The sequence below is a fragment of the Pseudopipra pipra genome, chromosome 25 (assembly GCF_036250125.1).
Source record: "Pseudopipra pipra isolate bDixPip1 chromosome 25, bDixPip1.hap1, whole genome shotgun sequence".
In the NCBI taxonomy this organism is placed as follows: Eukaryota; Metazoa; Chordata; class Aves; order Passeriformes; family Pipridae; genus Pseudopipra; species Pseudopipra pipra.
The window spans coordinates 2,847,623-2,867,823 of NC_087573.1; the positions used below are offsets into that span (position 1 = coordinate 2,847,623).

Consider the following 20,201-nt stretch of genomic DNA (forward strand, 5'->3'; position numbering starts at 1 on the left):
AGTTTCTCTCTCCCGGGGAGGACACGGACCCTGCCGGATCCTTCGTGCTGTTTGGATGATTGTGGCAGAAAACAGCTGCTCCCCGACGTGCCACGGCAGCACCGGGGGGACCTCCCGGCTCTTCCCGTGAAATTTCTGTGTGAACTTCCCCCAAACTATTCCCTGAATCCGGAATCTTTGGAAATGGAACAAATCAAACGGTTCACAAGGATCTGCTCAGAGGAATCTGCCCACGCCAGGGATGCTGGTGACCCATGGTGGGCACTGACAATCTGATTGTGGGGCACAGGGATCTCAGAGCAGCTTTGCTCTTGGGTAACGTGGCAGGGCAGCCCAAGACAGGAAGAAATCCATGTGTGGCACTGGCAGGGAAATGCCAGTCAGCAATGGGGTGACTTCTGGTAAACACACAGGGAAACCTGCACCATGGGAGAGCTCTGGAGGTGTCCAGGAAAGGCAGCACGAAACCTGCAGACACAGGAGTGCCACAGAGTGTCCAAGCCAGTGGCAGAGCACCCTCAGACCAGTGCACAAGGTCAGTGGCTGAGCACCTCCAAAACAACACACAAGAAGCCTGGACTACCACGGTGCCCCAAGCAAGTGCTGGGACATGGTCCTCTACAGGCAGAGGCCTCTGGTTCAAGGGAAGTCCTGAAAGTGAGAGATTCTGCAGGGAACAGGGAGGCTCTGCTGTAAAGCTCAGCACCCACAGTCTTCCTGCTCAGCATTTTCCAATTTTTTAAAAAGTTGTTCCACTGCAAAGGGAAAAAAATCAACAGTGCCAGCTAGAAATGAACACATTTAAATAATCACATTTCATGTGCATCTGTACATATGGGACAACAGCAGCTCTTCACTTTGACCACGGCAGTTTTATATCTTTTCCAGCAATGTTTTCATCCAGACACAGTACAAATGGAGCTGCTGTGCAGCAGAGCTGTCAGCTGAAGCCCAACTTCTATGCTGTGCCTTACAGTGAAGGTTTTGCAGGGTATTTGTGAACAGTCACTGCCAAGGGCAAGAGAGATCATCCAGGAAGAAGAATCTGTGCTTTCAAACATTATCTGAACATGACAGAGCACGGCCACGAGCTGACATCCTACCCGAGTGCACTGGGAACCGTGAGCCATCCCCGGATCCCTGTAACCCCCAGGGGCAGCTCCTGCAGCTCCCACTCCCCCAGGGCTGGGGGGTGACTTGTGGGGGCAGGACTGAGCAGTGCTCAGCCACACAGACATCAACCATCCAGAGGAACCCTCTGCACAAAAGGTTTAGATCAGATATCAGGAAGAAATTCATCCCTGTGGGGATAGAGAGGCCCTGGCACAGGTTGCCCAGAGAAGCTGTGGCTGCTCCTGGATCCCTGGAAGTGTCCAAGGCCAGGTTGGACAGGGCTTGGAGCCACCTGGGCTGGTGGAAGGTGTCCCTGCCCAGGGCAGGGGGATGGAACTGGATGCTCTTTAAGGTCCCTTCCAATCCATTCTGTGATTCCCTGTATGGAGGAGTTTGGGGATGGCCAAACACCTGGAGAGTTAAACACCAGGGAAACAGGAGAGTGGGCCATTTTAACTCTGCTCCTTAAATACTATTTGATCATTAATTTCTATTTTTCTGCCTTTTTTTTTTTTTCCTGGAAGACAGTTTAAAACACAGCCTTAAATGCAATCTGAAGCTATTAGTAACGCAAGGTGAAAGCGAGAGTAAATTCAGGGACACAATATAAACCCAAGCAGCTGAAAGGCCTCAATTAGGCTGAAAGGAGTTATCTGGTATTTAAATAATTATTAGATTGAAGGAATAATCACAGGTCTGAGCCGATTTTTTCCCCCACTGTCATCCTAATGGAGACTATAATATTATTATTCAAATGCCCATGATTCTCATTGAGGGGGGAAGAAAAAAGGGCTCATTTAATCTCCATGTGACAGGGCTTCGGGAGGCACGATTAGTCATTTCTCTTATTTCAGCTGTCACTCACTCACGGGCACCACAGTTTGTCATTAGTGGCATTTTGTGCACACCAAAAAAAAAAAACACCCAAAAAAACCCCCCAAAACAAAAACCCACACGGGCAGAAAAAAAAAAAAAAAGGAAAATTAAAGCAAAACCTAAAAGAGAATCTCTTGTGGAAAATGACTGATCAGAGGACCAATTTGGATGTCACCAGTGCAGCAGCTGTGTTTGCTTGGTGGTGATGGGGTCTTTTCTTTTGGGGCAGGGTTGGTCTCGTGAGCAGTGATTTATCCTCATGATCCCCACATCCTTACCTCCACCCTCCCAGCCCCAGCATCCCATGTGCTTTTCCCAAGCTGTCCCTTCCCTGTCCCCAGCCCAGAGGCCACCAGGGTCCCCAACCACCCGCAGAGGGGGAGTGATAAAACCCACCCTGGCTTTTCTCCTAAGGACACACGGCCTGGGGGAGTTGTCTCACTGAATAAACCCTCCTGAAGAATAACACAGCCTGCAGGGACGGGGTGGGGGGCAGGAGGCCCGTGATTGCTTTCTAAGCTGGAGGTGGATTCTGCCCTTTTTTGCTTTTTATAGTCGGATAAGATTCATTGCTGGGAGCGGGGAGAGCGGCTGGCTCACGCACTGACCTCCCCTGCAGGTCAGCAGGCTGTCAGAAACCCCCCAGAATTATCAGAAGGGTCACCAAAAGGGCAGGCTGCACTATATAAACCAAAAGACAAGAACAAACTGTATGGAACAAGCTCACCCTTGCACCAGCCTGACCCTTTCTCTCTGCACTGGCTCCATATCGTAGCTGCCAATGGGAATGAGGGGGAAAAAAAGCCACGAGTTTGGACATTTCTTTGTAGCAAGTGAGAATAAACCTGCTGGGTCCTCATCCCTCCTGAAGCCCCCTGGGAATTTCCCTGTGAAACCTTTCCAACCATTAAAGCTGCTGCAGTGATTTATGCTCTTTGGAGGAGTGATATTCAGGACATCTTTGTCAGCTATAGAGGGAGGTCTTGCAATAATTAATATGGTTTTGGCTTAATTAGACAAAAGCTCTGAGCCAAACTGTCTGATCGAGGATTCTCCAAGCTCTGGGATGTTCCCAGCCTGGATCAGAGGTCTGGATCCTCAGTCCTGCCTCCTTGGCCAAGCCACCACAGGCAGGCGAGCCCTGAGCTGCCAAATTCCCCCTTATCCAGCAGAAACCTGCCCACCCACTCACACAACTCCCTTCCTGGCTCTCAGGGTCTTCACCTCCTTCTCCAGGAAGAGAAGCCTTGGCACTTCCATGCCCCAAGCAGAGGATTTCCCCAGCCATCCTGGAGCAGGGCTGTGGGGGAGCCTTGGAGCTCATCCTTCTAAACCCCAGCAGCTTTCACCGGCCAGACACCAACCAGAGCAGAGTCTGACACCAACTGAAGTTACCCCCAGCTTGATGTGAATAATTACAGTTCTGCAATACAAAGCGACGAGGAGGGCTCCTATCACCTATTATTTTCCCTTTTTTTTTTTTTAAATATTTTGATTCTAACAACAATAAGAGCAAGTTGTAAATCACCAGCGAGGTGCCTGCAGTCAGGCCTGAGGTTCCTCCAGAGGTTACTGCACCACAGGGATCATGAATACTGAGCTTTTCCTAAGGCACAGCCTGAAACCCTGACCCCTTTTTCTGGACCAAAATGCACCCCATGCCTCACCCTGGGTGCTGCCTGTCCCTGCTCTGCTGGCAGCCACTGGCAGGAACTGCACCGGGAGCTGCTTATTCACAGGGCTGGTATTTCACAGCCTTTCTGAGAAGGAGTTAAGAGGGCAAAATACAGTATTGTGATTATTGCTTCCTCCAGGCCTGGGACAAGGAAGAGGAGGGGAAGAACAGAACCCAGCCATGAAAAGGCATTTCCCTGATAACAAACACCATTGCCTGAATTAGGCACAGAATTTGTTCATGTTGTCCAGACCTCAGATATTGTTTACACAGTGCACACTGTGCAAATCCATCTCCTTCTTGTGCACACACATTCCAGCAGGTCCAGAGGAACAGAAAACCCCAGGGAGGGACCTGCTGTGAGCCCCATCTTTGCAACTGCAGCTTGGAGGGCAAAACACAGCACTCTGCCCTGAGGTTACTCTTGGCTTTGTCCCAGACTTGCTGAACAAGCCTGGACAAGTCATGTTACTCAGCCTCAGTTGTTCCACCTGTGAAATGAGTGTAATCCTTCCATACATGAGGCACTCAGATGTTCCATCCATGAAAAACCCAAAAGGAAGTTCCCAGAAATAAGCTGCATTAGTAAAGGGTGAGTAAGGCACTGGTTTGGCACATCCTGGTGTGCCACTACTCAAACTCTTTGATCACAGAATATCCTGAATTAAAAGGGACTCAAAAGTGTCACCCAACTCCTGGCCCTGCACAGGACAACCCCAAAATCCCACCCTGTCCCCGAGAGCATTGTCCAAACACTCCTGGAGCTCTGGCAGCCTTGGGGCTGTGCCCACTGCCCTGGGGAGCCTGGTCAGTGCCCAACCACCCTCTGGGGGAAGAACCTTCTCCTGAGATCCAACCTGACCCTCCCTGACACAGCTCCAGATGTTCCTTTGGGTCTGGTGCTGCCCCTCGTGAGGAAGCTGCAGACCCTGCTGAGGTTTGACCTCAGGCTCCTCTTGTCCCAGCTGAACAAACCAAGTGACCTCAGGGACTGCTGAGCAGAGCAGGGCTGCTCCCCCTGAGCGAGGACAAGCACACACAGGCACGGCTGCCCCTGCCCCCCAAGGATGCTGGAACACCCCTTCCACACAGCCAGAGGCATTTCCTTAAAGCTGCCAAGCTCATTCCCATCTCCAAGGGAGCTCCTCTGGCAAATCTAAAGCAGGACCACAGCTGTGGCTGCAGCGTGGCTCACCCCCAGCTGTGCATTACAGCTGCAGTCCTTTAACCCACCAACCCCAAAAGGCAGCCACAAAAATTCATCATCAACCTCGGACACCAGAAATTAGACACCTTTTCCTTTCCCTGTGCTGACACTTGACACCTGCTATCTGAGAAACCACAGCTGGCAGCTATTGAGCTTCGAGTACAACTGCTGTGAAATAGCTTATAAATTACCTTGCATCAAGAGAGGTGCTGGGAAAAGAGGACTTTATTCACCAGGCAGTCCCTGAGGACAGACTCAAGGCTGGTGACAACATGACACACTGGAGCACGGAGCAGAACAGACCCTCATTTTCCTGGTTGCCTTGAAGTATGACACAAAGGGAAAATTTAACACTTCTGAGGTTTCATAGCTGGCTCGTTCGAGTTTTGGGAAGCCTCAGGTTCAGCCAAACCTGGGTAAACAGGTCACTGGCTCTGGATAACGTTCAGTCATAAAAGTTTGTGGCCAGAAAGTTGTGAGTCTCTAATCCAGCCTCCTGCTGCAAGGACCAGCTGTTAAAACCATCATTCAAGTGATGTTTCTCTAAACTATCCTTCAGGACCCCCAGAAACAGAGCCCACAACCCCTCCAGGCAATCTAGGTCAGCATGTTGCCTCAGAAAGTGCTTTTTCTAGTTTCTTACCCGAGTCCTGATGGGCTGAGGCTCATCCACCTCTCCACTGGTGCACCTGAACAGCGTTTGATTATTCATGGACTTTATTCCCAACAAAACGGAATTTAATGGATGGTGACCTTAGGTGCAAGCAGATTAAACGATTAAATGATTTGCCCAAGGCTAGTCAAAAGGTCCCAGTGGCAAAGCAAGGAGTTTTATCTCCAGAGCCTCAGCCCAGCACTCCCTCCCCAGGTGACATCCAGCTGCAGTTTATTACAAGAGAATATTACAGAGCAGCACGAGGGAGGATCACAGAGCGGCCACCGAACTGGAGGAGAAAAATAAGCAGCAGCTTCTCCTGGCCTCACTCCAAGTGCACCACAGGCAAGTGAAGAACCCCAGCTTCAAATTAAATGGGTCCCCAGCCACTCCATTAAACAGAAATCCTGAAACAGAAATCCTTTGGCTGTGCCAGCCCCGTACAGCGAGTGGTGTTCGTTATCCCCAACACTCCCTACGGCAGCCAGATGTATTTACACAGTAGCCACAGTGCTGTTACCTAAGTAAACCAGGAAATTGTACATTTGTTAAAATTAGGTTCTGAGATGCCGAATCCCCAACTGTGCAGCTGCAGATTTTGCTCAGCCAGCAGTGCTGAAATCCTTCAGAACACGCCACTGCCTCCAACCCTCGGGCGTGTTTGAGAGGAGTTCCCTGGTGATGGTGCTCCCTGCCAGGCCAGGATGGTGCTATCCCCCCTCACACTGGGAGGGCAGGGGTGGCACAGCACCAGAACAGGGCAGGAGTTGTCGGGGTAAGAAGTGGAGGAACACACACAGGGAGAGGTTCATCCCTGCTCTGAGCCCAGCACCAGCTCACTGCCCCACCCCAGATTCCAGCTGCCAGTCCAGATGCCACCCTGGCATCCCCACCACAAACGCAGGAGGAATTATCATCCAGGTACCCCTGTGGGATGGCAAAGATTTGGAAATGCAGAACATGACACAAAAGCCCTTAAATTAACAGGAAAACCAAAGTAGACAGGTTGATGCAGGAGAGAGGCCACACAGCACTGGAGAACCCTTCAGGGACCATTAACCAGCCCTTGTCAGGCCTGTCTTGGTGGAGGAGTGTGCTGGGAACTGCCCTCACCACCAGCTTCATCAGCCACACAAAGGAAGCGCCTTTACCTGTCGAAGCCTCTTCACCCAGGGCTGTTGCCCTTCTAAGGGCATCACTGGGGGGCTTGATGCAGCTTTTGGAAATGTTTTGAGATGCCTGAACCGTGGGAAGTGTAAAGCAGCTTCCTCCCTGCCCAGCCTGCTTCACCAAGCACCAGTGACCATCCCAGACAGAGCTCGTGGCCGCAGGGACAGCAGCTGCCTGCAGGCAGGATCCCACCTGGGCACAAGGACCAGGGGGCTACCAGTGCTGGCAGCCAGGTGCCCTCAGCCTCGTGTTCTGAGGTCCAGCCAAGGACCCCCAAAGCCTGGAGCCATCTCACCTCTGTCCCACCATCAGCTGAACATCATCCCCTCTCCTGCAGCGTTTGGACATCAATGTCTACTTGAGAAAGTGGCTCTTTCCCACTCATCTGCTCCCTGCTCCTCTGCCCTGCTTTTCAATTTCAGAGCTCTGGCAGTTCACTGATTAATTCAAGCCTGTTTAATAACCCTTCTGTTTAGATGAAACAAGCTGTCTTGTTTTCTTTATTTTTAACACTAACTCTTGTTTCTTTGCTAAGGATCTCTGTCATTTAGAAACTTCTCTCTCTCCAACCAAGCTGATAATAAGATGGAGAAAGCATCTGCTTACGTCCACATCTGACATCAGCCAGAAGTTACGAGGCTAAAGAGGGGCTGCACACTTTGATGGATAAGACATCCTGAAAGCCTGGGCTTGTCTTGCAAAATCAGCAGCTCCACAAGTCCCTGGATAGCTCAGAGCAGAGCACAAACAGTGGGACAGCGGGGCCAGCTCTGGACAACACGGGTGAGAGGAAGGGAGTCACGGGAGCTGGAGCACCCAAACTCCTCACCAGGCTCATTCTGCACCCTGTGGGGGTGGGAAACTCGCCATGAAAAGAAAAAAACCCTGGAAGCTGTTGCTGCTGCAGGCTCTGTCCCACGCTGTGCCCCCAGCAATCCATTGGCCACGGTCAGCACGGAGCTCGCAGCTGCTCCCACCACCACCACTGGCCTCAAGCCTCTGATGGACCCCACCTTCACTCTGTCACCTGCTCTCCCACGGCATCCTCATGCCAGAGGGTTCTGAGGCATCATGATCACTGCCTGTCTGAGCCTTCTCCCTCCCACCCCCGTCCCATCCCACCAGGAGCCCAGGCACAGGGAGTAACGGACACACAGGGGCCTGACTCCCGATGGGAATGAGTTGGAGCCTCTCAGCTGTCTCCTGCCTCTTTGAATTTCAAAGCTGCACTTGTCTGTAGAGCAACTGAGTCATTTCCTTCCTATATCCAGCCTATCGGACTGGATCCAGCAGTGCCCGGAAAACAATAAATCCTTCAAGGGCTTGGAAGGCCATATTTCACAGGAATGCAGCGAGCCTGGAGAGCTCCTCACACACCCTTTAATTCAACACTGTCTCACCCTGGTCCCTGAGCAGGGCAGTGATCTCCATCCCAGACACCCCCAAATCCCAAGGGCACTGCAGAGCCTGAGTGTGGGACAGCAATTGTGATCCCCCCAGACCAAGAACACCTCCTCACCCTGCCTGGATGCACCACCGAGGGGATGGGGGGGCTCAGAACTGACAGGGAAATCTCCTTGGCTCCCTAAAGCACACAGAGGACCTCAGAGGGAGAGAAGCTACAGCTGAATTTGTTGCAGGACTCCCTTGGCAGACCCAAAGAGAGCTGCAGCCACAGAGGAGTTTGTTCTAAAATCCCACCACTGAAAACCAGTGCAGGGCGTGAAAACACTTCCAGCTGGTTCAGTTTTACAAGAGTCCCCTTTACAGCCACAAACTGGGCTTCCAGATGCCCAAAACATTCCTATAAAGCTCATAAGGGTTGGAGGGACAAAGCCAGAACTCAACGATTTGAGCTACCTGTGGTCCCAAGAGCTGCAGAACTTCCACCAGAACAACACAGTTGAGGTGCTTGGCCAAAAAGCAGCTCCCAGATCTGAGTTTCCACACAGCTCTGGGGAAAACTGGTGATCCTGGAAAATCCAGGATCACTTCAGTGCCGCTTCCATTGTCTTTTTAGATGCCAGAAGCAAAGCCCAACTGACTTACATTAAGATTCGTGAGACTGTTAACCAAATGATCCCACATATATGAGAAAAAACCCCTAAATTACAAGGAAATTAATATGATATCCTCCTCTGCAACAAGATGGCTAAAGCAGATAATTTGCCCAAGTGTCATGTTTGTAATGGGAATTTGCAGAGAATGAAACAGGAATTCTCAGGGATGAACAAATGAGGCAATATTTTGCTTTTTCTCATGTTAAAATTTGCACTGTCTGTGATAACAGCAGTGGGTGGGTTTTTTTCAGATCTTGGGGGGAGAAGGAAATTAAGTCAAAATTGTTTGGTTTGCAGTAGGTCTCTGCAGACTGAAAGGTGTGAGAGCAGGTGCAGGTAGGGAAGAGCTGCCCAAAGCCCTGTGCCAACAGGACTCACACCTTTATTAAAAGTGAAATAAATCTCATCTCAGCAACAGGATTGACAGAGAGCCCATTTGGTACAAGTCTGTGAGGAAGTGAATGGTTAAAAACCCGACACATATCACTGAATTCACACTCAGGAGTCAAAAACTCCCCCTGCAAAGCCAGTCCAATCCCACCCAACCCATCACTCCTGAGGTTAAACCCCCCCAGTGACTCAGCACCCTGGGCTGGGCTCATTTATTTATGTGGGTTTTTTTTCCAGACAAGTTATACAACATCCTTGGAAGTCCTTAAAAGAGCCTCTGCTTTTGTCTCTTTCTGGGAATTCGTTCTGAGCACTCCTCAGCTCAGCCCAAGACAAGCTGTGGCCACCTCGACTTCAGAGGATCCATTCGGTGGAACCGATGGACCCCAATCGCCCCTGTCACACAATTTATGCCCTGAAAAGCTGAGTTACACAAGCACTTGTACCAGCACCTTATTATATCCCAGAGGACAAGCAAAAGGGGCTCCTGCCTCTTTCTTCCAGTGAACTCTGGAGTGTTTGCCCGTGCTCCTTGGTTGCTATGAGATTTTAAAGACAGCCTAAACCTGTCACCACTGAACAGGCCTTGAATTCCTGCTCCAGGAGGCTCTTCAGTGGAGCCAAACACACCAGGGCAGTGATCAGAGCAGATTAACTCCCTGAGAACTGCAGGGAAAACTTTCCAACTGGGAGAGGAGAGCCTGCAGTGACCCTCTGGCTGCTGCAGCACCTCTCAGCCAAACAAAATACTGTGGATGTTTGTCCATCTGGCCCTTCCAGCTTCTCCAACACAATGGATGATGCCTCTGCAATGTTAGATTGGTTTGGAAATACAGAGGGGCAGACAGCAACAGTCAGAATTAATGGAAGGTTTAAGGCAAACACAGAAGCATTTCTCACTCCAAGGTTAACTTTGAAAAGCTCTTACTGTCAATTTGTTTGCTCCAGATTTATCACACAATTCCAGAATGGTTTGGGTTGAGAGGGACCTTAAAGATCATCCACTTCCCATCCCCCTGCCATGGGCAGGGACACCTTCCACTAGTCCAGGTTGCTCCAAGCCCTGTCCAACCTGGCCTTGGACACTTCCAGGGATGGGACCTTTAAGGTCCCTTTCAACCCAAACCATGCTGGGATTCTATGTTTTAGCTTCGGTGCAGATTTAAAACCCACAAGATGGCAAATTTTAAGCATAAAAATCCTTGAGCCAGTTAGGAAGCCTCCAGGCACGCTCCCTTTTCCTCCCCACCTCTTTGCACTTCCATTAAAAATCAAAAGGAAATTCACAGGCTTTTTTCTGTTGTTGTTTAAATAACATTACAGGCTGTGACATAAACCAGCAGAGGCAGGAAATATGATCATGAGGGCAGTGCTCCATCCTCTGCTCCTGTCACTGTGACTTTTTGGGGACTTGGCAAATGAATGAGTAAAGGAGACAGCCGGCGTGTTTTATGGAGTTGAACTGTAACATCCCTGTTAAGCAGCCAACTTACCATTTCTCTGCTCTGACACCAATAAATCTACCCAGCCACGGGGAACAAAGCCCTTCACACCAACTGGCCGCATGTGAATCCCTCATATTTGGCTACCTGAGCAAGCACCCAGCCCGCTGGGATCTGCTGCTTTGGGAATACCCTCCCAGAAGTGGGACATGGCCCATTTCAGTAAGGTGACTTTGGAGGTTTTAACCCTGTTACCAGCACACACACATTCACCACAGCACTTCTGATGCCCAGAATCTCAGCTTCCCACTCCAAGGGGATAAACAGCCACTCTGGACTCCCAAGAAAACCTTGACGAGGCAAACCCTGAAAGCCCAGAAATCGAGAAGCGAATCGACAGAACTCAAAGCCTCACTCTTAAGTATCATTTAAGCATAAATTCCAAAAACCTGGAGCGCAAACTCACTTTTTGGAAGCTCATTCCCAGGTTAACCAACCAAAGCAGGAACACCCTTGCACACCTCCGGTGTGGACACCCAGTTCCCTCCAGTACACGAGGGATCGCTCCGAGCTCTCACCCGCCGACACGAAACCGCTGCGGAGGAAGAACCACACATAAATCTCCCCGGGGAGGCATTTGTTCCCAGGCTCTCCTGAGTCTGGAAATAACACGAGGAACTTCTTCCACGCTGAGTCAGGGTGTGACGGCGGCTCCAGGACCGGCCGCGGTGGATCCGCTTCCTTCCCGGCGCGCGTCACGGGCGGCAGGGCCGGCAGCCCAGCGCTGCCCCGCAGCTTTCCTGTTTTCCCCCGAGTGCTGTGAGGGCTTCCCGAGACACGGGACAGGGAAACAGGGGCTCTGGAGCCTGACACTGAGCTGCTGCAGGAACCCAGCTGCTGGTCTGCAAACGCTGCTGAGAGCCAGACGGGAGCTGAAAGCAAAATAAGCTGTTTCCTTTAACCTGCCCTGATATACACCAGGAATGGCCTCTCCAAGGACTATCGCTCCAACATCAACCATCCCTTCAGTAGGAAAATGGAACAAGGGTTGTCTGTGCATCCCAGGGGGCTTCCCCCCACACATCCCGGCACTAAGCCCCGAGTCAAGGCCACGACAGGTGGGAGCCACTGGCGCAGCTCTTGGAGAGCCCTCCAGGTCACACAGAGGCGGGTGCAGCTCTTCCTGCCTGTGCCCACTCCTCCAAACAGTCTCCTGCTCACACGGATTCTCCCTGGTGTAAGTTCCCACAAAGGCTTCTGCCAGAGCAGCACCACCTAGAGCAGCACCTCCCTGTGCTCCCACCAGAGCTGGTGGCTGGGCTGTGAGCACGAGTGCAGCGTTACACGGCACTGGCACACACTGGGAGAGCTCCCACTGCTCCCACCGCTCCGACCGCCCGCTGATCCAGCATCCACTTACCGCGCTCGAGGCAGCCAGGAAGGAGCCTGCCCTTCCCGTGCCACTCCCAGCCCTGAGGCGCCGGGCTCCTGCTCCAGCACTGAGCCCCCACTGTGCCCCCAGCCCAGCTCCAAGCCCAGCTCCAAATCCAGCTCCAAGCCCCCTCCTCGGCAGCACAACCCCAGCTCAGCCGGCGGCTCCGGGAATGAGCCCTGAGCAGGGAACGGCGGCGGCAGCGGGAGGAGACGAGGTGAGAGGTCACTGTAATATTTACTCAGACATCACCTTTCACTTTTATGAAGTGGGGAAATGGTGCTGGAGCAGGAAAAGGGCTGTGAGGGACGTTCCTGCCTGGGAAGCCGCTGGAACACCAAGCTCAACACGCAGCCGCTCTGGAGAGCCAGGGCCTGGCTGGGGCAGGATCCTCCACTGGACACTCAGACCCCAAAAACTTCACGGGGCTGGAGATGGGCTCTGGGCTCTTCCCTCCACCATCAGAGGGGCAGAGGGAATGGCTGGAGCAGGCAGGAACTCTGAAGACCCTCTCCAGGTCTCCTGGGCTTCAGGAGATCCCCACCAGACAGGAGCCCATGGCACAGAGGGGTCATCCCTGTGCACTGGGATTTTCAGGAGCTCACAGGAGACACGGGACATGGTGCAGAGGGTTGACATGGCATCAGCTGGATAACAGAACGGAGCGTGCCACTCACACAGAGCTGCCAGCCTGGACAGTGGCAGGGCTGGTCCCAGGGCAGGCTCAGGGTCCCCCTGCCAGTGCCAGGCAGGGAGGAGCAGCACTGGCTGCCACCCTGGCACAGGGGGCCCTGGCTGGCAGGGCTCTCCCAGGCTCACTATCGCTCTGCCTTTGGAGATCATCTGGGCTTTTTTACGACGTGATTCTGATGCCTTTTATCTCCTGCTCTGAACGTAATTTTAGCCCAGGCAAAGCAGGATTAAATTTTCATAATGCAGTACATTTATCTGGCTTTTCATTCCCCCCCATCGCCACCTCCCTGTTCGGTTTCACCCAAACAGAAGCTGCGATTACAGGGAGAAACATGAGATGGGCTCTCTCCGACAAGCAGGGGAGGGCACCTCTTTCCCAGCACCCTTTCCCAGCCCCTGCCAGGCAGCAGCCAGCACCCTGGTACCCAGCCTGGGGCTGACAGCATCGCTCAGCCCCTCTGAGACACACAGATGGATCACAATTCCCACTCAAAACCACGCAGCAGATTAAGGTACATCACTGACATACGTTGCACTCGTGTGTTTGGGAAACTTGTGCTTTCTTGGTAAAGTCCTTCTAGAGCAGCCTCATCCCCACCTGAGCAGCTCCCAGCTTGGGTTCACACACAGTGGGCAGAGGAGCCACGAGCCACACGGACAAGGAGCAAGGAGAGGCAGCTACAGCCAGCCTGCCTTGGCCGGGAATGTCTGAAAAGCACCAAAATCCTCCTGTCCCCCCTCCAGAGGTGTGTTCAGCAAAGCTGCGGGTCCGAATTCCAGCCCCTGTACCCCGTCCTGCCGTCACCCAGAGGCTGCGGCTCAGCGCAGCTCTGCCAGTTGCTGGGTTTGCGTCCGTTTTTCAGTTGGATCCAGAGGATCCCCTCTAGTGGGATGAGGAGGAATTTCAAGCCCACGTCCCACTCCTATATCCCCCCCGGCTGTCTCTGTGCCGGCTGTGGAGCCCGGGGTGGGTGGTGGGCTGCCAGGGAGAGCCCTCTCACAAAGTACTCACCCCGTTTTCCAGAGTCATTCGGGGTGAAGCCAAAACCGGGCTGGAAAGGTGGATGGCGGGGTGGGAAGAACCGGAGGAGAGAGGAACACGACAGCAGACATCAAGGATAAATCCCCTTCACAGCAGCAGAGGGGACGACTTCCAACAGCACAACTTGGGCAGTAACACGTCCCCTGGCCCACGTGTGTCACCAGCGAGCCCGGGCACATGAGGGCTGGAGGTGCAGTGGCCACCCTGTGACCCAACAGCACGTGGGGACCCAGCCCGAGGCACCCGCAGCCCATTTCCCTTCCTGGCACTAAAACCACCCAGTAAATACATATATTTTCACTGCAGAGAAAGACTCTCAACACAAGCCCCGGGCGGCCGCCTCTGCCGCCCAAGGACAGCACGCTGCCCTCAATTCTGCTTTTGTTCCCGCTTTGCCTTTCATCCCGGAGGCTCCCGCTGCACCACTTGTGCACACAAAGAGCTCGTGGCCTCCTCAGACCAAAATGCCTCCGAGTCTCACCCAGCCCAGCCGTGCCCGCGGAGGGAGGTGGGCACCCAACTGGCAGAGCTAAGGAGGTCAGCGCGGGATGCTCCTGGTGATCCAGACACATCAGATCCAGCCACCAGCGCCCGTGGCTCAGCCCCAGGAAGAACTTGGAAGCACCTTTTCCCCCTTGGTTCCCCCTGCCCTCCCCTTTGCTGTTGTGGCGGTGGCCTCCCAGCCAAGCTGGTTAAGAGATTAACACTCTAAAAACCACATTTACTCTAATTAGCCATGAAATCTTTGTAACTAAGTGAAAAAATGTTTCCCTTGAGGGATTTTTGTCCATTCATCACTGTTTGAATTGCAAGGGAGGGGGGGGAGGAAGAGAAAAGAGGGGGGGACCAGAGAGAAAAACCCTCAGATCTAATGAATTAATAGCAGAACGCCCTGGGGGAGAACGGGCTCCTGCACAACACGGGCACCTCAAAGGGGGCTTTTCACAGCTCGCCGAGGGGACGCTGCTGAATTATTTCGAGTTAACAGACTGTAACACAACGCTCTGCTCCCGTACGAGCCGGGCAGCTTGGCCAGCGCACTCCACTCCTCCCCTCCCTTCCCTTCCACAGGGATGGACAGACGGACGCCGTGCCCGGCCAGCTGGGAGCTCCTGCCCTGCCGACAGCCGAGGGAAACAGCGCTCTGCTGGCAGCACCACCAGTGCCCCCCGGTTCCTGTTTACCGGGAAAAACATTTCAGAGTTAGGTGGGAGGGGAGGCAGAGAATCTTGCCACAACTTAGGCCCATAAATATTTCATATCGCTGGAAGAAGAACGATTATATTCCTGCCAGCACTTTTCTTGTGTATTTTAAATGTGTCACCGCCTTCTACTTTCTCCCCCGTTTGTGTTTCTTGTAACAGGCCCATGAAATAAAGATTAGCTGAATAATCAAGAGTGTTTAGAAATGTGAAGGGGCCTGTCTCAGGAGCACTGCGTGCTCAGGTTCATCTTTTTTCCCCCCCCTTTTTTTTTTTTTTGTCTCCTTTTAAGGATGCCAAACGCAGATGGGGGAGCGCGGTTTTCACGCGCCCGTAAGAGACGGGCGGGAGCGGAGCCCGAGCGCACGGGGCCGAGGAGAGAGGAGAGCACACGCTTCCCCGTCAAAAAATGACAGCCCCAACGCCTGTGGAACAGGGGGGCAACTCTCCCCCATTACATATTTATTGTTCAAGCTGCAGAGGGGCCAATTAAAGCAGCTCGATCGCCGCCGCGTTCAAACGGCCGCGGATGCGCTCGGAGAGGCGGGATGGGAGAGGCAGGTGCGCGCTTTCCTGTTGGATACGGCACTGTCCGCTCCTCTGAGAGCCACAAATCCACCTCAGCTGAACCACGGTACCTCTGCTCCCACAGGAGAGCCTTGTGTTGGCACCCAACAGCCAGCCCAGCTTCCCACCTTAAGCTTCTCACCGCGCGCCCCACGCAATTTCTAAATATCGGCTTTTGCTTTCTTTCCTGGTTCAGCTCTTCACAGGAGCTGCCTACGGCATTGAGACAGTCTGCACCTACATCTGCCCTAGCTTTTGGGCAACGGTTCCAAGACATGCTCTAGACTCCCACATTTAGCTGCAACAGGAGTTCCCAAAGTAAGTTCTGGAAAGCCTCGTAGCGGCGGTTAAATTGGAGATGCCGGGAAGATTCTGCAAATCACATGTTTCCCCGAGACACCACAGGGTCTGCACAGCAAACTGCTCCAAATGTCATTTCCATTTAGCTGCTTTGCAAGCCAATTTGTCACACACTAATGCAATTTGCTGAAGAGAGTTAAAGAGCACAGGGCAGGAGCGCTCGCCCCTTCTCCAGGCTCCCGCACCAGCCTGGATCTGCATGTTCCTTTTTTGCATCCAGCTGAAGTTCCCTTCTGCTGGCAAGCAGGGGAAGCTCAGGGTTAATGCAAAGAACAAGACAGAGCACGGTAAGAGCATGGGAAAGCTGTTTCCATCATATTGGTGGATTATGTGCAGATCTGATGCAGCATCTGTTACCTGTTTCCACCACACAAACTTGGTATAAGCCAAGGGGAAACCCCACAGTTAATTACATCAAACACCACCATAAAAACACTGAGGAGTAAATTGGGTTACTTCATCTTCTTGCAACAAGAGCTGTGGATATGGTCAGAAGAGTTGGGAGAGATGACTGGTTTGCTAGATAAGCCATTTCACAGCAGACATTGTATGTTCACTTTACTCACTCCTCGCACCAAGTTTCTCAAGTCAAAGCTATTTTATCTGTTTCCTGCACCACCCCAAAATATCACATTTAAGCTTTGAGGGTCCTCAAAGTGACAGCAAATGGCAAAAGGACAGCAATAAAGACCAAAAAAACCCACAACCCACTGAATTTTAAAGGATCTAACACCTCTGTGTTAAAGGTAAAAAGCCAAACATCTGCTCTGGCGATGGCACAGATTTCTTCTGAGGCATCTGTCTCTCAGCTGTAAAGTAGGTCATTTGATTTAACTTTGAGACACCGTTATCAATGAAGCCATCCAGGGTAGGAGAGGCAAGACCATGTCCCCAAGTCAACTGAGATCTATTAAACACATTCCAGCCACCAGCGAAGCATCAAGTGCTCACCAAATAACAGGGGAACCCTGTCAGCTCAGGGTTTTACATCATGGCACTCTGCTAACTTCACATTCTCTCGCCTCCAAGCCTGAACTGCTGGTCACAGACGCACAGGGTTTTTTCCCCCTCTATCACTTACTATTCACCTCACTAAATATTCACCTATTGACTTTCTGATACCCCTCAGAACACAGATTAATTGAACATCACTCACTTCACCTCCAGGAACGTGCGAGTATTGGCCATGGCTTGAATGGAGACAAAGCCGGGAATGCCTGACCGTGCCAGGTTAAACGGAGGTCACAACCAGGGAGGACAAGTCACACAGAGCAGCCACAGCTGTCACCGACACCCGTCCACGGCTCGGGGAATGGGGAGACTCGGACCATCACCCAGGAGTTGGGAATTCCCTCGAGGGCGCACAAGTGCATTCGCCATCCCTCCCCTCATTGCCTCCCAAAAAAAGGGTTTTGAGGGGATTTAGGAAAGTTTTAATGGGGATTTAATTCCTTTTCCCCCCAAGATTCAGAGGTGTTTTTCAAAAAAGTCCCTCCTTTCCCACAGGAACTTTTTTTATGGCGATGAGTTTATCCCGGTGCATTGGCCGCCCCAGACCGTGACTGAGCGGTACCAAACGGCCGCAGAATTAACGAGGAGATACCTCGCTGTATGTAACGCGTGTGCGCACGTAGAGCAGCCCGGGGAGGGAGCGGGAGGTGGATTCCCAGGAATGGGGAGGTCGGAGGGGTTCCTCCATCCCTTCCGCAGGCAGCGCCGGGTACCCCCCATCACCCCCGCGCATCTCCCCGGGCACCGCCGGGACCGGCGAGCGGTGCCTCCGAGCACCGCCAGGACCGGCGAGTGGTGCCTCCGAGCACCGCCAGGACCGGCGAGTGGTGCCTCCGAGCACCACCCCGCGCTCTGCAGCGCCCGGTGCCACCCGCCTCGGGCAGCACGGAGAGGACCAGCCCAGACCTCCTCCCCGCATCCTCCATCGGGGGATGCCCAGGGGAGAACCCCCCGCACCCCGGCGGGCAGCAGCCCCCCTCGCCATCCCCCGCCGCACTCACCAGCCCTCGCAGCTCCGGTGCCGCCCGCCTCCCGGGTGCCGGCTCCCGGCTCACGGCGGGGGGATCCGCGCAGCCCCCGGCACCATGGAAATGCGGGGCCGGGCGCTCCCCGCAGCCCCTCTCTCCGCCCTGCCCCCGGCGCGGCGCGGCTCGGCTCAGCCCCGCCGGCCTCTCATGCCTGCGCAGCCCTCGCCCGAGTGCGGCGGCGAGCCCCGGCTCGGCTCCGCTCCGCCCGCCCCGGCATCCGCCCGCCGCCGAGCCCGGGCGCGCTCCCCGCGCTCCCCGCCAGCCCCGCGCCCGGGCGCGCTCCCCGCCCGCCGCCGCCGCCCCCGCGCCGCCCCCGCTCCCCGCGATTAACCCTTCCCCGGCCGCGGAGCTGCGAGCGGGGACCGGCATCGCCCCCTCCTCTCCGTCTCACCTGCGCCTCCCCCTTTTCCCGGAGCCGAGCGCAGCGGAACCCGCGGGATCGCTGAAACAAAGCCCGAAAGCGACCCCGGCAGCGGGGCAGCCCCAGCGCCCGGGGCTGCGCGTCCCGGCACCGCCACAGCTGCCCCCGCACCTGCCCCCTCAGCTGTCCCACCTTGCGGGGCTGCGGCCCCTCCATCAGCGCCGGGAGGGAGGGGAGTGCGGGCTGCTGGTTCCTGCTCCCCCTGGGCACCCTTTGCTCCCGGCTCTGGTGGGAAGAGCGACACCTGAGCCCTCCCTTCCTCAGTTTCCCCATCTATGAAAGGCTCTGACAGCTTGGTTTGCTGCCAAGGCCAGGTCACCTCCAGCAGAGCCAAAGCTGTGCGTGTGTCACACAACCACTGAAGCCACCGACCTTCAGACCTCCTGGCCTGCCAAAAGCTGTCAGAGCCCAACCACAGTGGCCATGGCCAGCTGGGACAGGGCACCCTGTGACCACTCCCTGCTGGGAACCAGGGGAGCCCACCTTGGGGTCGAGTGGTTCACCACAAAGCTCCCACTCGGCCTCTCCTGCTGGCTCAGCAGGAGGAAAAATACCTGGAAGCTGGAGGGTACCCAAAGTGAATCACATGTTTATGCCTCTTCAACCACCCTGAGCCCCACTAGGTGCCTGCATCAGCCCTCAGGGGCTTGGGAACACCTGGAGCCAGGGAAGCAAAGCCACCCCCAGTGCCACACCACTCCAAAAACCCAGGAGCACCATGATCCAGCTGCCCCTGCCCCAGCAAGGGGTATCACAGGAGTGATTCTGAGGAGTGCAACTGGTGGAGGGAATCAATACCGTGATGGATTGCTGTTTGCCATGTCTTGTCATCAAGAATTTTTTAAAAATTTATCTCTTGCACGTTGGAAGAGTTGCGAGAGAAAATGAGAGCCATCGTCCTGGGCCTCTTCCACAACAAACCTGAGCAACAGAACAAACCCAATCTACTCTTACAGTTCCCCTCCTGCCTCTCTCACCTCCCCTGCTGTAGCACAGCCACTGAAGTGGCCTCACTGCATCTTCCCCAGGCTCAGCTCAGGGAGGGACACACCTGATACAGTCACAGCAGGACCCTGCAAGAGCAGGTTTTTTGGGGGAAAAAGACACGGTTGCTGTCAGTTTTGCTGTAGAGAGGGTTCAGGAGCCCCTGGTGCAGGGGTCCAGCAGGGAATGCCTTTGCACCCCACTGTGCAGTCCCAGATCCTGCACTTCCCTCCCTCCTGGGAGGGCTGGGAACCAGATCCTGCAGTGCCCCATCTGGGAGGAAATGACAGGTTGGCTTGCCTGTGTGCCACCCCATCCCCACCCCGTTTACCATCCTTCAGGAAGGTTTTCCTTTCCAAAAGCACCTGTACAGCCACCAGTGGAGCTTGGATAATGTCCCTACACAGCACAGCCCCACTCCCACCAAAAGGGTCCCCTAGACATCACTGCAGCTCTAGAGCTGAGGACTTTGGCATCCTGGAAAGATCCCCAGGTTGCAACTGTTTAGGTTGGGAGAGGAAACAGCAGATACTCAGTGGATGGCAGCATTGGTTCCTGAGCAAGCTTTGCTCTTTCCTATTCTGTCCCCAGCACAGTTCCTGTGTTGCACATTCACAGCAAACGGAACCAAATCCCATTACAAAAACCATCCTTGGCTCAATTCACATCCCACTGATGCAATTCCTCCTCGTGCAGAAGCCACACAGGGCAGGTCAGAGTCTCAACACCCATTTCTCCCCTCTTTGCAGGCCTATCTGCATCCTGTCTTCTGTTTATTATTTATTGATGGTCAATTATGCTCCTGTATGGAGAGTTTGTCTCAAGCTAATCACAGGATTGCTGGGCTGGGGAGCAACCCCAGACTTGCAGTGA

The 20,201-nt window shown here is 53.9% G+C and overlaps 1 protein-coding gene across 3 annotated transcripts in view; it reads right to left on the reverse strand.

The window, feature by feature from the left end:
* PLXNA2 (plexin A2) overlaps nt 1–18,549 on the reverse strand; it is a 166,445-nt gene extending 147,896 nt beyond the window's left edge. The window contains exon 1 of one of the 3 annotated variants that reach the window (XM_064635876.1): nt 18,477–18,549. The gene's annotated coding sequence lies outside the window, so the exon portion shown is untranslated. Of the gene's footprint in view, nt 1–17,896; nt 18,156–18,476 lie in introns of those variants that run through there. The other 2 variants (XM_064635875.1, XM_064635877.1) reach the window with 2 other exon arrangements.
* Between the last annotated feature and the right edge of the window lie 1,652 nt (nt 18,550–20,201).